General features: G+C 45.9%; 1 long non-coding RNA gene across 1 annotated transcript; it reads right to left on the reverse strand.

Annotated features, from left to right (window-relative positions):
• Positions 1–1,893: 1,893 nt before the first annotated feature.
• Positions 1,894–8,410, reverse strand: LOC147120942 (uncharacterized). The gene is made up of 2 exons (XR_015075913.1): positions 5,241–8,410; positions 1,894–4,299 (listed from the first exon to the last, which is right to left on the reverse strand). It is a non-coding gene; the product is annotated as an uncharacterized LOC147120942 (long non-coding RNA).
• Between the last annotated feature and the right edge of the window lie 4,642 nt (positions 8,411–13,052).

The following is a 13,052-nucleotide window of genomic DNA, read 5'->3' on the forward strand; positions in this document are numbered from 1 at the left end:
CTAGTTTATGTAACGGGTGGAACCAGACTTTGCGCATATGGCAACTGCAAGGACTTATTTTTAAAAAGTTGGACACTTTTTATTTTCTACAGGTTCTCCTGAGGTTTCTTCAGTCTTTCTGCTCTTGTTCCTGCTTCAACCCTCATTGGCGTCCAAGTGAATCCATTCTAGTTTGAAAGCTAGAAACAGTGGAGGTCCAAAGAGATTTAGGGGTCCATGTACATAGGTCATTAAAATCATAGAAAGTTACAGCATGGAAAGGAGGCCATTTCAGCCCATCGTGTTCGCGCCGGCCGACAAAGAGCTTTCCAGCTTAATCCCACTTTCCCGCTCTTGGTCCGTAGCCCTGTAGGTTACGACACTTCAAGTGCACATCCAAGCACTTTTTAAATGTGGTGAGGGTTTCTGGCAGTGAGTTCCAGACCCCCACCACCCTCTGGGTGAAGAAATTTCCCTCAAATCCACTCAAAACCTCCTACTAATTACTTTAAATCTATGCCCCCTGGTTGTTGACCCCTCTGCTAAGGGAAATAGGTCCTTCCTATCCACTCTATCTAGGCCCCTCATAATTTTATACACCTCAATAAGGTCTCCCCTCAGCCTCCTTTGTTCCAATTAAAATGTCATGAACAGGTACAGAAAATAATCAAAAAGGCTAATGGAATGCTGGCCTTTATATCTAGAGGACTAGAATACAAGGGGGAAAAAGTCATGCTACAGCTATACAAAACCCTGGTTAGACCACACCTGGAGTACTGTGAGCAGTTCTGGGCACCACACCTTAGGAAGGATATATTGGCCTTGGGAGGGTCTGCAGCCTGAATTTACCAAATGATACCTGGACTCCAAGGGTTAAATTACGAGGAGCGATTACACAAACTAGGGTTGTATTCCCTGGAATTTAGAAGATTAAAGGGTGATTTGATCAAAGCTTTCAAGATATTAAGAATAATTGATATGGTAGAGAGAAACTATTTCCACTGATTGAAGAATCTAAGACTAGGGGATATAGCCTAAAAATTAGTGCCAGGCCTTTCAGGAGTGAAGTTAGGAAACACTTCTACACACAAAGGGTGGTAGAAGGTTGTAAAACTCTTCCGCAAACGGCAATTGATGCTAGATCAGTTGTTAATTTTAAACCTGAGCTTGATAGATTTTTGTTAACCGAAGGTATTAAGGGATATGAGGATATGGAGTTAGGTCACAGATGAGCCATGATCTCATTGAATGACGGAACAAGCTCGAGGGGCTAAACGGCCTACTCCTGTTCCTATGAAACTTCCCTCTGCACAGACGATTATATTTGCTGATTCCAGTTGCCGTTGGGCTGCAATGTAAATGAGTTAAGGACGAGCTGTATCAATTCACCTGAAGTGAGGAACTCTCTCTGCAGGCTGTGTAGGTAGCTGGTAAATAATTACAAGCGAGGACCCTTCACCACCAACACCTGCTCAGCCAATCTTGGGGGAGTGGAGCAACTTTTTTGATGTTACAACTCCCTGAAAGAAGTGCAGCTTGCTTTTGAAAGCTTGTACACCGAACCTCGGTTAGGATGGTTTTCCTACCTTTCCAGGAGGTCCCCATTGAGCTCATTTTTAGGCGTTCCAAAATGGCTGATAAAGAAGGAAGGATTGGTATCTTTCTCCAAGCAGTCAGCAGACCGTGGAGGCTTTTGAGGAATTCCAAGACTACCTCATTCTTCACAACACACGCCCTTCACTTGGCTGTCTGACATCCCAGTGCACCAGATGGTCGTCATGCTTATTGTTCGTTGCCAGTGCTACGGTGGGGAATTAAAGAAAGAATGAACTTGCATTTATATTGCACCTTTGATGACTAATGTTGTCTTAAAACAGACTTCTTCTGTTCACTTGAGTAGTAATGAATTCAGTCTTCTGGTTATAATCATTTTATTCTTTTAACTTCAGGATAAAAAGCAATTTACAAGCGGAGTACAGTCACAGATAGAATACGCGAACCTAGGCATGGCTCCCACCTCGTGCTGCTTGAAAAAAGGAAAAAGCTTATATTTATACACTACTCTCTATCAAACTGGAAGTGGCCTGGCCCTATTTGGTAGTCTCCGGTCAAAAGCCCCGTCCTTCAGCTGATGCACACAAGTTTACATTTCTCGTACATCAACATTCGGTAGTTTATTTTCAATGTACTGTCCTTCAACCGCCTTGTACTTCAACATCCTCGTCCAAAAATTGCAATTGTATGTGATGGGAGGTTTACAGTATGGCAATACTATAAACATCCCAAGGCCTTACTTCAATCTTGAACACTGGCTGTTGCTAAGTGTAATCTGTATCTCTAATGATGCCAACCACATTTTTCCCCTATATTGAATGAACTAAACGTGAACACCTTTCGGAAGCTGAATTAACCGAGTTCCATATGCCAACATGTCCTTTTTTTATGGGTTACATTAACTCTTAGCAAAGTGCTTTATATCCTTTTTTGGGGGAAAAATTCGGTATCGCCCCATTTGGGGCGCTGTTATCGGCCGTACGCAAAGTTTAGCGCCTGGCGCTAATTATCACCTCCGACAGTAAACTTGGCTTTTATCGCCCCTGGAGGTGATTGGAGCGCTAAATCAGGCGCTTCACACCTGTCTTAAGGCGCAAAGGCCGAGGAGCGCTGGCGAAGCAAGGAAGGGCAAATCAAAATAAACCTGCAAAGTGCTGCTCAGTACTCAAAACTCCTTCACACAGCGTTGAATCTTTCCAGAAGTGTCTCTCAGAATGCGTGGTGCAAAAATGTCACCGACAAAAAAAGGCAGGAAGCGGTCGCCTTTAAATAGTGCTCCCTAGTCCCTTTCTGACAGCATAACGCTCCCCTCAACCTGCCATTGCTAGCAGCAGGCGGTAAGGCAGGGGGCGCCACTCAATATCCGGTCCGGGGTGCTAACGAGGCGTTACGCACTCGACTGACGTCACAATCTGCCGGCGCAGGAGACCGTGGCGGTAGTGTTTAGCACCGCCGCAAAATGTCTAGTTAATTTCACGAGCGGCATAAACATCGCTGCGCCCGGGCGCTAGTTGCTTTGCGCTCCATTAGCGCCCTCTTAAGGTGCTAACGGGAGGCGCAAACAACTGAATTTCCCCTTTGTCTTTAATAATCCTGGCTTCCTCTTGGTGATCCCTTGGTATCTCCCTACCTTTCCTTATGTTTTCTATGTTAATAATCGACTTCCTTACACAGCATAACGCAATGACCAGAATCCCTAAAGCTATTTTCTTTAATGCCAGAATCCCATAGGAAGATAGCAGTGTGTTTAACTCTATCCTGATTATTTCAGAGTTGGTTTCTCTATGGAGTATGTTTCAGTGCTTTCATGAATTAAAAAGTTGTCTCACTTTCCTGGGCCACAATAACCATTTCATGTTGTGCTGTTGTCAACAACTGAGCATGTCTGAGACCCGTTCTTCAGTGCAAATTCATCATGGATTCCCGCATGTTAGTTACTTCACACATAACACATTTACATTTGCAAGCATGCCGGTATCCCAATATCACGCCACACGTGACATCTGATCCAAGCCATTCTCGGGCTTTCAGGTGATCTTATCAAAAGATCGTGGGGCATCTGGAGATCTTTGCTCACGTCCCCCTGCATGGTCTCAATGTCTCGGGTAGTGGCCAGGCTATCAAATGCAGTTTTCTTATTGTTCAGAATAGGCAATAACACAAACATCTCCAAGAGAAAGCTTATCAATTTACTACACTTCCCTGACTTTCACAAGAAGGTACATTAATACCAGATTGCACCCAGGTGATTTATGCCAATTCACCTAAGAACAATGAGTTTAGTAAAATTCCCATTTGGTGGTGTAGTTTTCCTGTTTTCATCTTACATCCTCACTCACTTCCTCTCATTCAATTTTATACAGTATTCCCCATTTCATTCATGAGCCCCGGAGGAACTTTACAGTCTTCTCTTCTTAGGCAGCCCCTCGGAACCGAGGATGACTTGCTTCCACACTAAAAATGAGTTCACAGGTGACTGATGAGTCCAATGCGGGACCTACAGTCTCTGTCACAGGTGGGGCAGACGGTGGTTGAAGGGGCGGGTGGGTGGGGTGCTTGGGTTGACATGCGCTCCTTGCGCTGCCTGCGCTTGGCTTCCGCTTGCTCCCGGCGAAGAGACTCGAAGTGTTCGGCGCCTTCCCGGATGCTTCTCCACTTTGTGCGGTCTTGGGCCAGGGATTCCCAAGTGTCGGTGGGGATGTTACACTTTTTCAAGGAGGCTTTGAGGGTGTCCTTGAAGCGTTTCCTCTGCCCATCTGGGGCGCTCTATATAATACAATATTATAATATCTTTAAAACATAGATCAAACATTCCCACTTGGTCCAAGTTTTAACACATTTTGTTTGTTTAATTTTATTTAACTGAACCTCTTGGGCCTTTCATTGTTCTAAAAGAACCTGAAAATATGCCAGAGAGCAATTCAATCTGCAAGATGAGGGATGTTAGTTACCTATAACACAACAGTCTCCCCCAAAAAAGATCTTTCTGAATACAGTTTGGACGGAACCATGTAGACTGGACCTTTTCAAAAATAAAATTTGATTTTCCCCTTAAATTTCAGATAAATTTCCCTTCCCAAGTGCTTGAACAGCAACTTTTAATTTCACAAACAAGTTATGTCCAGACTTTGTGATTTTACAAAAGAAGACAAAAGTAACAATTGCGTTTGGATACAAGTCATTTATTTTCCCCTCCGAACAATGTGTCTTGGAAAATAACAAACGATCCCAATAGGTTAAAGTCTTAAGTCCAATTTTGTCACCACGCTGTGACATTCGATGTCTGCAGATAAATTCTTAAAACTGCTGGATCTCTTGCTATGCCATCAACCTCCATACAGTCCAGGAAACAGTGGTATACCCTGTTTATAAGAACAAAAAAACAGAGAATCCATTGTGGCTCTGCTTAAGAGCCCAATGGGTTAATTTGACAATTCATAATTTCCTCCTGTTACCGTGGGGAAATATCCACTTAAATTAAGAAACTTAAGTTTATTAATTCCCCATATAAATTTACATCCAGCAAAACAAAATGGCTCCTTGCTGAATTAAGCAAACAGCTGTCAGCGGAAAGGGTTAACTTCTTTGTAGGCTTATAAGAAGGCAGAGCAAAACATTGTCAGACGCCATTGCGTCACTTCATGTAAATTTAAGAAAACTTTCCCAAACGCCATCTTTTTAATATTTTTTCCCCTCAGTCTTTGTACCTTTTAAAAACTTGCACACTTTCACACAACTGAAATTCCAGCATCCTTTATGGTTGCTTTCACTCGGTAATCTTGTGTTTTATTTTTCTTGGTACAGAAGCAGGCTGCATGTACCATCCGCTTCAGTGACGGTTCAACTTTACGTTTTTTTTCCCTTCCTTTTAAACGATCAACTCAGCAGCCCAGTTTGATGCTGTAACTTAATGTTCTTTTCATTCATTTGCTGAGTTCCTAGAACTTGTGCAGCTGCTACCACAGCCCCTGCCTGGAGTTTGGTTAGCATACAGTTTAGATTACCATTCCTGTTTCCTTGCTGCTAGTGTCCATTTTCCCTCTCTTTCATCTCTCTCATTGTAGTTAACCCTTACGTCACCACATTGTGTGCAAACGTGAGCTGCATAGTGTAACGACAGCCTGCCTTTATCATCTTCTGCCCACACCCTCCATGGGGGTACTTCAATATTATTGTTTAACATTTTATTTTTACAGTTATTCTCTGTTTGGCCCTCTTCTTGGACTCGACCTTTATCACACTTCATCGTAAGGTCCCTGTAAGGGTCACTGTTGCCCTCCTCAAAAGGTCCTTCCCGAGTGTGCTATTAGACGTAACCTGCCCACAACATCCACAATAAAATTCTTTTATTATCGTTTATTTTTACAGCTGTTCCCTATTTGGCCCTCTCCTTCTTGGACTCGGCCTTTATTGGAGGTGATCAGTCTCCAATTTCCCCACTTACCACAACCTCCCCCTTTCTATGATGCCTATAAGAGATTGAGAACTATATGATTAGTACAGTGGTCCTTCAGCCACTGTCACGTTAAAACACCATATAACATTTTATCTGTCATTAAATTGAATACTACTCACACATGTATGTGTTCTTTTATCCTGAGTCCTGCTACGTTGCCTTGGTTTGTCGTTGGTGAAAGTAGTCTACCTCCTACCCCAGAGCTCGTTTGCGATTGAGTTCTTGATGGCTGAGGTTCGAATTCAGTCCCGTCTCGACGCCCCCGGTTTTCAAACAGCAACAAGAATAGATCCTTCGCTCGGCTGGCCAATGTTGTCGTAAAACAGTGTTCTGTTTGTTCACTTGAGTAGTAATGAATTCAATCTTCTGGTTATAATCATTTTAGTCTTTAACTTCAGCATAAAAAGCAATTTACAAGCGGAGTATAGTAACAGATAGACCACGCGAACCTAGACATGGCTGCCACCTCTTGCTGCTTGAAAAAAGGAAAAAGCTTGTATTTAGACACTATATCAAACTGGAAGTCGCCTGGCCTTATTTGGTAGCCTCCGGTCAAAAGCCCCGTCCTTCAGCCGATGCACACAAGTTTACGTTTTTTGTATATCAACATTCGGTAGTTTACGTTCAATGTACCATCCTTCAACCGCCTCGTACTTCAACATCCTCCTGCAAAGATTGCAATGGTATGTGTTGGGAGGTTTACAGTATGGCAATACTATAAACATCCCATGACCTTACTTCAATCTTGAACACTGGCTGTTGCTAAGTGAAATCTGTATCTCTCACTCTAATGATGCCAACCATATTTTTCCCCTATATTGAATGAACTAAACATGAACACCTTTCGGAAGCTGAATTAACCGAGTTCCACGTGCCAACACCTCAGGATGTCCCAAAGCACTTTACAGCCAATTAAGCACTTTTGAGGTGTCGTCACTGTTGTAGGAAATTAAGTTGGTCAACTGCACGAGTGTGCACTAGATATCCTCAACTTTGCTTTTGAGTTTTCCATGAAGCACGGACTGATGAATAATGCCCCCACAGAGCTAGATTTTGTTCCTTCACTTTGGCCACCAACCTATTCTCATAATTGCAGGAGCTCTGTCTGTGGTTATGGACACTTTCTGAACACACTGGGCTCTTGCCCCTGGAGCGATGGTTACAGCTGCTCAAAAAGCTCATTTTCTCCTGTGTGATTTTTCAAAGGCAACATTATAAATAGGTCTTCAATAAATGCTTTATCACTGTACAACTGGACAACTATGCAATGTCGCTTATGTCGCCTGATTCATCCACTGCAGTGACAGCACTGTGCACCTTTCAGATCTAATTATTACCTGTTAAAACCATCAGACAAAACTTCTACGTGGCACACACTTGTTGAATTAAAAAATGGGACTTTTTGAATGCCTTTCACCAGTCTCTCATTAACTCTTGCTTTTGTTATTTCCAGCAAGCATTCCTTCGCAATCTCAGTATCGCTAAAGGGTTTACAACAACTGCACTTATATTAGCAGTACTAATGTAAAACAAAAAGTCCCGAGACATTTGATAAAGACGAATTTATTTTGATATCCCAGGATCCAGTGCACTCGCAATGATGCTTCCACTGTTGTTTCCTGGTGGGTGATTCTGCCATTCCAGTGGGAGCACTCGCAATTCCCAGTTCCTCATCATCATTAGATGTGGCAGCCTTAACATTTAATGACAATGATATTCAGCCCTTTATCATTTATGATTTTCCAAGAACCAACTTTTCATAGAATAGAATCATACAGCACAAAAAGAGGCCATTCGGCCCATTGTGCCTGTGCCGGCTCTTTGAAAGAGCTATCCAATTAATCCCACTCCCCTGCTCTTTTCCCGTAGGCCTGCAAATTTTTTCTGTTCAAGCATATATCCAATTCCCTTTTGAAAGTTGCTATTGAAGCTGGTGCCACCACCCTTTCAGGCAGTGCATTCCATGTCATAGCAACTCGCTGCGTAAAAAAAAAAATTGCTCATCTCCACTCTGGTTTCCAACCCTCCAGTCGACCCTCCAGTCATTGAAAACAGTTTGGCCTAGAAATTGGGTTTTGGCGCAGCGCTGGCTTTAGCGCCGGAAGTTAGTGCCGGAGCTAAGTCGCGCTGGGCGGGCCAAAAATTCACTAGTTCTGCGCCCAAACGGCTGCCGGCGCTGCTGAAAGCTGTTTGCGCCTGAAAACTGGCGCTACGCGCTGAATTGCGGCGCTATTCCGGCGCTGCGGCGCCCGCTGCGGTGCGGCAAGTTCGGGAAGTGCAGGCCTCCTTCCCTTAAGGAGGAGCTGCCTGCACCCGGCCGCGGCCCGCGAAAATCATTGTAAAAATGAGCCCGGCACCTCGGACAAGTGCCGGGCTTGCATCTGTCCCGGGGGGGTGAGAAGTCCGGGGAGGGAGCTGCGGCCAGGCGGCCGGCGGGAAAGCGGCCGGCCACCGCGGGGCCTTTAATGCGCCGGCGCAAAGTCCAGTAAGGCACCTCTGCCAGAACGTTGCTTGCGGCTGCCACCGGCGAGGCGGCCGCAAGTCAATTTCGGAGTTCGGGCGGGTTACCATGGCAACCGGGACGCTGCGCACACCGATGACGTCATCGGTGCCGGCGCAGCGCTAACGGCCTAACGCCGATTTAGGGACCCACTCAATTTCCAAACTGGCCATAACTCCGGCGCTAGGCCCTCTAGCGCCTCAAAAGCGGCGCTAAGCCTACCGAATTTCTAGGCCTTTATCTTTATTTACTCTTATCAAAACCCTACATAATTTTGAACACCTCTATTAAATCTCCCCTTAACCTTCTCTGCTCGAAGGAGAAAAAGCCCAGCTTCTCTGGTCTCTCCACATAACTGAAGTCCCTCATCCCTGGTATCATTCTAGTAAATCTCCTCTGCACCGACTCCAAGTAAATCTTCTAGAACTGAAGAATTAATTTTGACGTTAGCAAGTGCTAGGCGCCAGGGAGTTCTGGGTCGCGCTTGTGAAATGAACAGAGGTGTTCGGCAATGCGGTCACCTTATCTGCATTTGGTTAGCCCGGTGGAGAGGAGATCGCACCATGAGCAGCGAATACAGTATATTAGGTTAGAGGTAAGTACTGGTAAATTTCTGTCTTACCCGGAAGGAATGTTTGGAGCCTGGAACAGTGGTGCGAGAGGTGGTGAATGACCAGGGTGGTGAGGATGATGGAAGAGTGAACCAGGGTGTCATGGAGGAATCAGTCCCTTTGGAATGCAGAGAGGGGAGAGCAAGATGTATTTGGTGGTGGAATCACATTGGAGGTGGCTGAAATGGCGGATGGTGATATGGAGGCTGGTGGGGGTGGAAGGTGAGGACCAAGGGGACCCTGTCACCATTCTGAGAGGGGAGGGGGGAAGAAAGGGTGAGCGCAGAAGCACGAGAAATGGAACGGACTCAGTCAAGGGTCTTATCCACCATCTAGTGTGGAAAGTAGCCTCATCAGAGCAGATGCGATGGGAGATGGAGAAATTGGGAGAAGGGAGCGGAGTCCTTACAAGGTGGGAAGAAGTATAATCCAAGTAGTTTTGGGAGTCAGCGAGTTTGTAATAGATGTCAGTGGACAGCCTATCCCCAGAGGTAGAGAAGTGATTGGCAGCATCTGTGGTACTTTGCTTCTGTCCACGTCTGCATGTGTAATGTTTGCTGCAGGTGTTGTATTCTATACTGGCACACGATTAATTCAAAGAATGGAGCATTCAGCTCCCCCAAGTGGATTAAGTGAATGCATGCACTGGCTGGTGTGGAAATTAGTCATCTAAGATCACAAGACAGATGGGGAAGGCTAAAACAGAAACCTAAAATGCTGGAAACACCCAGCATCTGTGGAAGTAACAGATACATTTCCATTTCAGGTGTGGCCCTTTCTTCAGAACTGCAAAATAAGAGGCGAACAGGCGTATTAATATGATCAGAACAATTGTGCTCTGATGGCTCTACCTTCCGCTCCAGAGATTCTGAAATGTCCTCCCTTTGCCTCAGCCGTGGATTCCCCTCTGCTGTGGTCCACAGGGCACTTGACCAGGTCTGTCCCTTCTCCCATGCTTCTGCCTCTTCCCTCTGTGACAACCGTGACCAGAGTTTCCCTGGTCCTCGCCTTCCACCTCGCCAGCCTCTGTATTCGCCAGATCATCTTCATAGCATTTCAGCCAACCTACAACATGACCCCCCAAACAAACGCACCTTCCCCTTCCTTCCTCGCTCCACTTTCTTGATGAGCATTTTACGCCCACAGCAACAAAATAAAATGCCAATGCCCAGGATGGATTGAAGGAGGGCAGGAAGCAGGCAGGTTGCTGGTTATTGTACCTGGTAACTCTAATGGTGACAGGAACTCCAAGGAGCCCCCTGAAGTATGGAAAATTCAACATTGACAAAAGTAAATGGTAAAAGTGACCTTTATTTTTCCTGCCTATTTTCTATTTGCCATAACAAATGAGAACCGATCCCTACCATTTCTCTGGTCTACTCAACTCCTGTGTCACTGTAAATGAGGCATTAGGGAAGGAACCTGTAAGCATAACAAGGAGTGTGAAAGACAAGAAAAGGCCATTCAGCCCATAGAGTTCGTCCCTCTAGTACTCCAGCTCTTCCAGCCAAGCATCCAACTGCATCTTGAACACCCTCAACTGTTAGATTATTCCAAACGTTCATCACCCTTTGAGTAAAGATTTCTTTTTAATATCTATTTTAAGTTTACCAATCAATAAAATCATGTCCTCTGGCCTTGAAATAACATTCTGGATTCATCTTATCTATATCACTTAATATTGTATACTTTAACGAGGTCCCCACTTTACCTGTGTTGTTTCTAGATTGTAGAACTTAAGCCTCTTTTCCTCATAGACCCTCCTCTGTACCCTTGGGACCATTCTTGTTGCTTTTCTCTGCACAGTTTACAATGGAGACATGTCTGCTTTTGAAGTGTGGTGACTAATCTTCTTCTTAGACAGTCCCTCGGAACCGAGGATGACTTGTTTCCACATTAAAAATGAGTTCTCATGTGACTGATGAGCCCAATGCGGGACCTACAGTCTCTGTCACAGGTGGGGCAGACGGTGGTTGAAGGGGCGGGTGAGTGGGGTGCTTGGGTTGACGTGCGCTCCTTGCGCTGTTTGCGCTTGGCTTCCGGCGAAGAGACTCGAGGTATTCAGCTCCTTCCCAGATGCTTCTCCTTCACTTTGTATGGTCTTGGGCCAGGGATTCCCAGGTGTTGGTGGGGATGTTGCACTTTTTCAAGGAGGCTTTGAGGGTGTCCTTGAAGTGTTTCCTCTGCCCACCTGGGCCTCTCTTGCTGTTTCGGAGCTCCGAGTAGAGCGCTTGTTTTGGGAGTCTCGTATCAGGCATGCAGACGATGTGGCCCGTCCATCGGAGCTGATCAAGCGTGGTCAAATCTTCAATGCTGAGGATGTTGGCCTGAGCGAGAACACTGACGTTGGTGCACCTATACTGCCAATGGATTTGCAGGATCTTGCGGAGGCAGCGTTGGTGGTACCTCTCCAGTGCTTTGAGGTGCCTGCTGTACATGGTCCATGTCTCTGAGGCATACAGGAGGGTGGGTATTACTACTGCTCTGTAGACCATGAGCTTGGTGCCGGATTTGAGGTCCTGCTCTTCAAACACTCTCTTCCTCAGGCGACCGAAGGCTGCACTGGCACACTGAAGGCGGTGTTGGACTTCGTCGTCGATGTCTGCCCTTGTTGACAGTAGGCTCCCGAGGTATGGAAAGTGGTCCATGTTGTCTGAGGCCTTGTCATGGATTTTGATCATCGGGGGGCAGTACTGTGTGGCGGGGCAGGTTGGTAGAGGACCTTTGTCTTACGGATGTTTAGTGTAAGGCCCATGCTCTCGTACGCTTCGGTGAAGGTGTTAACGATGGTTTGGAGTTCGACCTCTGAGTGAGCGCAGACGCAAGCGTCATCTGCATACTGTAATTCGACGACAGAGGAAGGGACGACCTTGCATCTGGACTGGAGGCGATGGAGGTTGAACAGTTTCCCGTTTGTTCTGTAGATTAGCTCCACTCCAGCTTACTGAGGGTGAGATGGAGCATTGCAGTCAGGAAGATCGGGAAGAACGTTGGTGCGATGACACAGCCTTGCTTGACCCGGTCCGTTTTTGAGGGGTGGTGACTAATACCACACACATTACTCCCAAGTCTGATCTGACCAGTCAATGATGAGGCCTCTGTGGACTGACACTCTGGCTCTGTGCCCCAACAGTCTATTTAACAGCTTCTCGCCCACTGTCCTGATTTTTAAACTGTCAAGTCTACTATCATTCCCAGCTCCCTTTCAAATGTACCCTGTGCTCATTTTTGTTCCATTCATTGTATACCTGTGGTGCTCATTCTGGTTGCCAATTTGCAATATTTTGCATATGTGGGTATTAAATTTCATTATCCTTTTTTCTCCCATCTAAATCCTTCTGCAAAATATCAACTGCATCCCCCATCCCTTCTGCACTCCCTGTTTTAGTATTGCCAAAAGATTAACAATTGATCTTTGCATCCAGGTCATTTATGTGGAAACAAAACCTGTGATACTCCACTCAGCACCTTCCCTCAATCTGACGCTACACCTCTTCTGATTACTACCCATTTTCAGCTTTTCCCAGTGTCATGTTGTACCCTGGATTTTAGTTTTATTACTAAACAGGAGCAGCAGCAGCAGCCACGACGACCCGCTGCAGCACGTCGGCCGGCAGCTCCATGGCGGGAAGCTCGCAGTCCGACTGGGAGGAGGGGAGCCGGGCACGGCGGCCAGAGGTCGGATCGTGAGCAGGAGAAGCAGGCCACCACACGTGGAGCTGGCAACAGTGAGGAGGAGGCCGCGGTGACGAGGAGGACGGAGCGGCTGAGGGACATCGTGCTCCCACTGCCACTGGAAGCCATTGTATTGACTTTCTGAACACGGCACTGTAAGAATAGCTGACATGTCCCTACGGGGAGTAAGCATTCCATTGTAATTGTACTTGTACTGGTTACATATGGCAAATAAAATTGAATTGAATTGAAAGGAGAGTGAATGAGTATGAACAGT

This window comes from Somniosus microcephalus, chromosome 3 (assembly GCF_052327205.1).
Source record: "Somniosus microcephalus isolate GS21.2 chromosome 3, FLI_Smic_1.0, whole genome shotgun sequence".
NCBI lineage: Eukaryota > Metazoa > Chordata > Chondrichthyes > Squaliformes > Somniosidae > Somniosus > Somniosus microcephalus.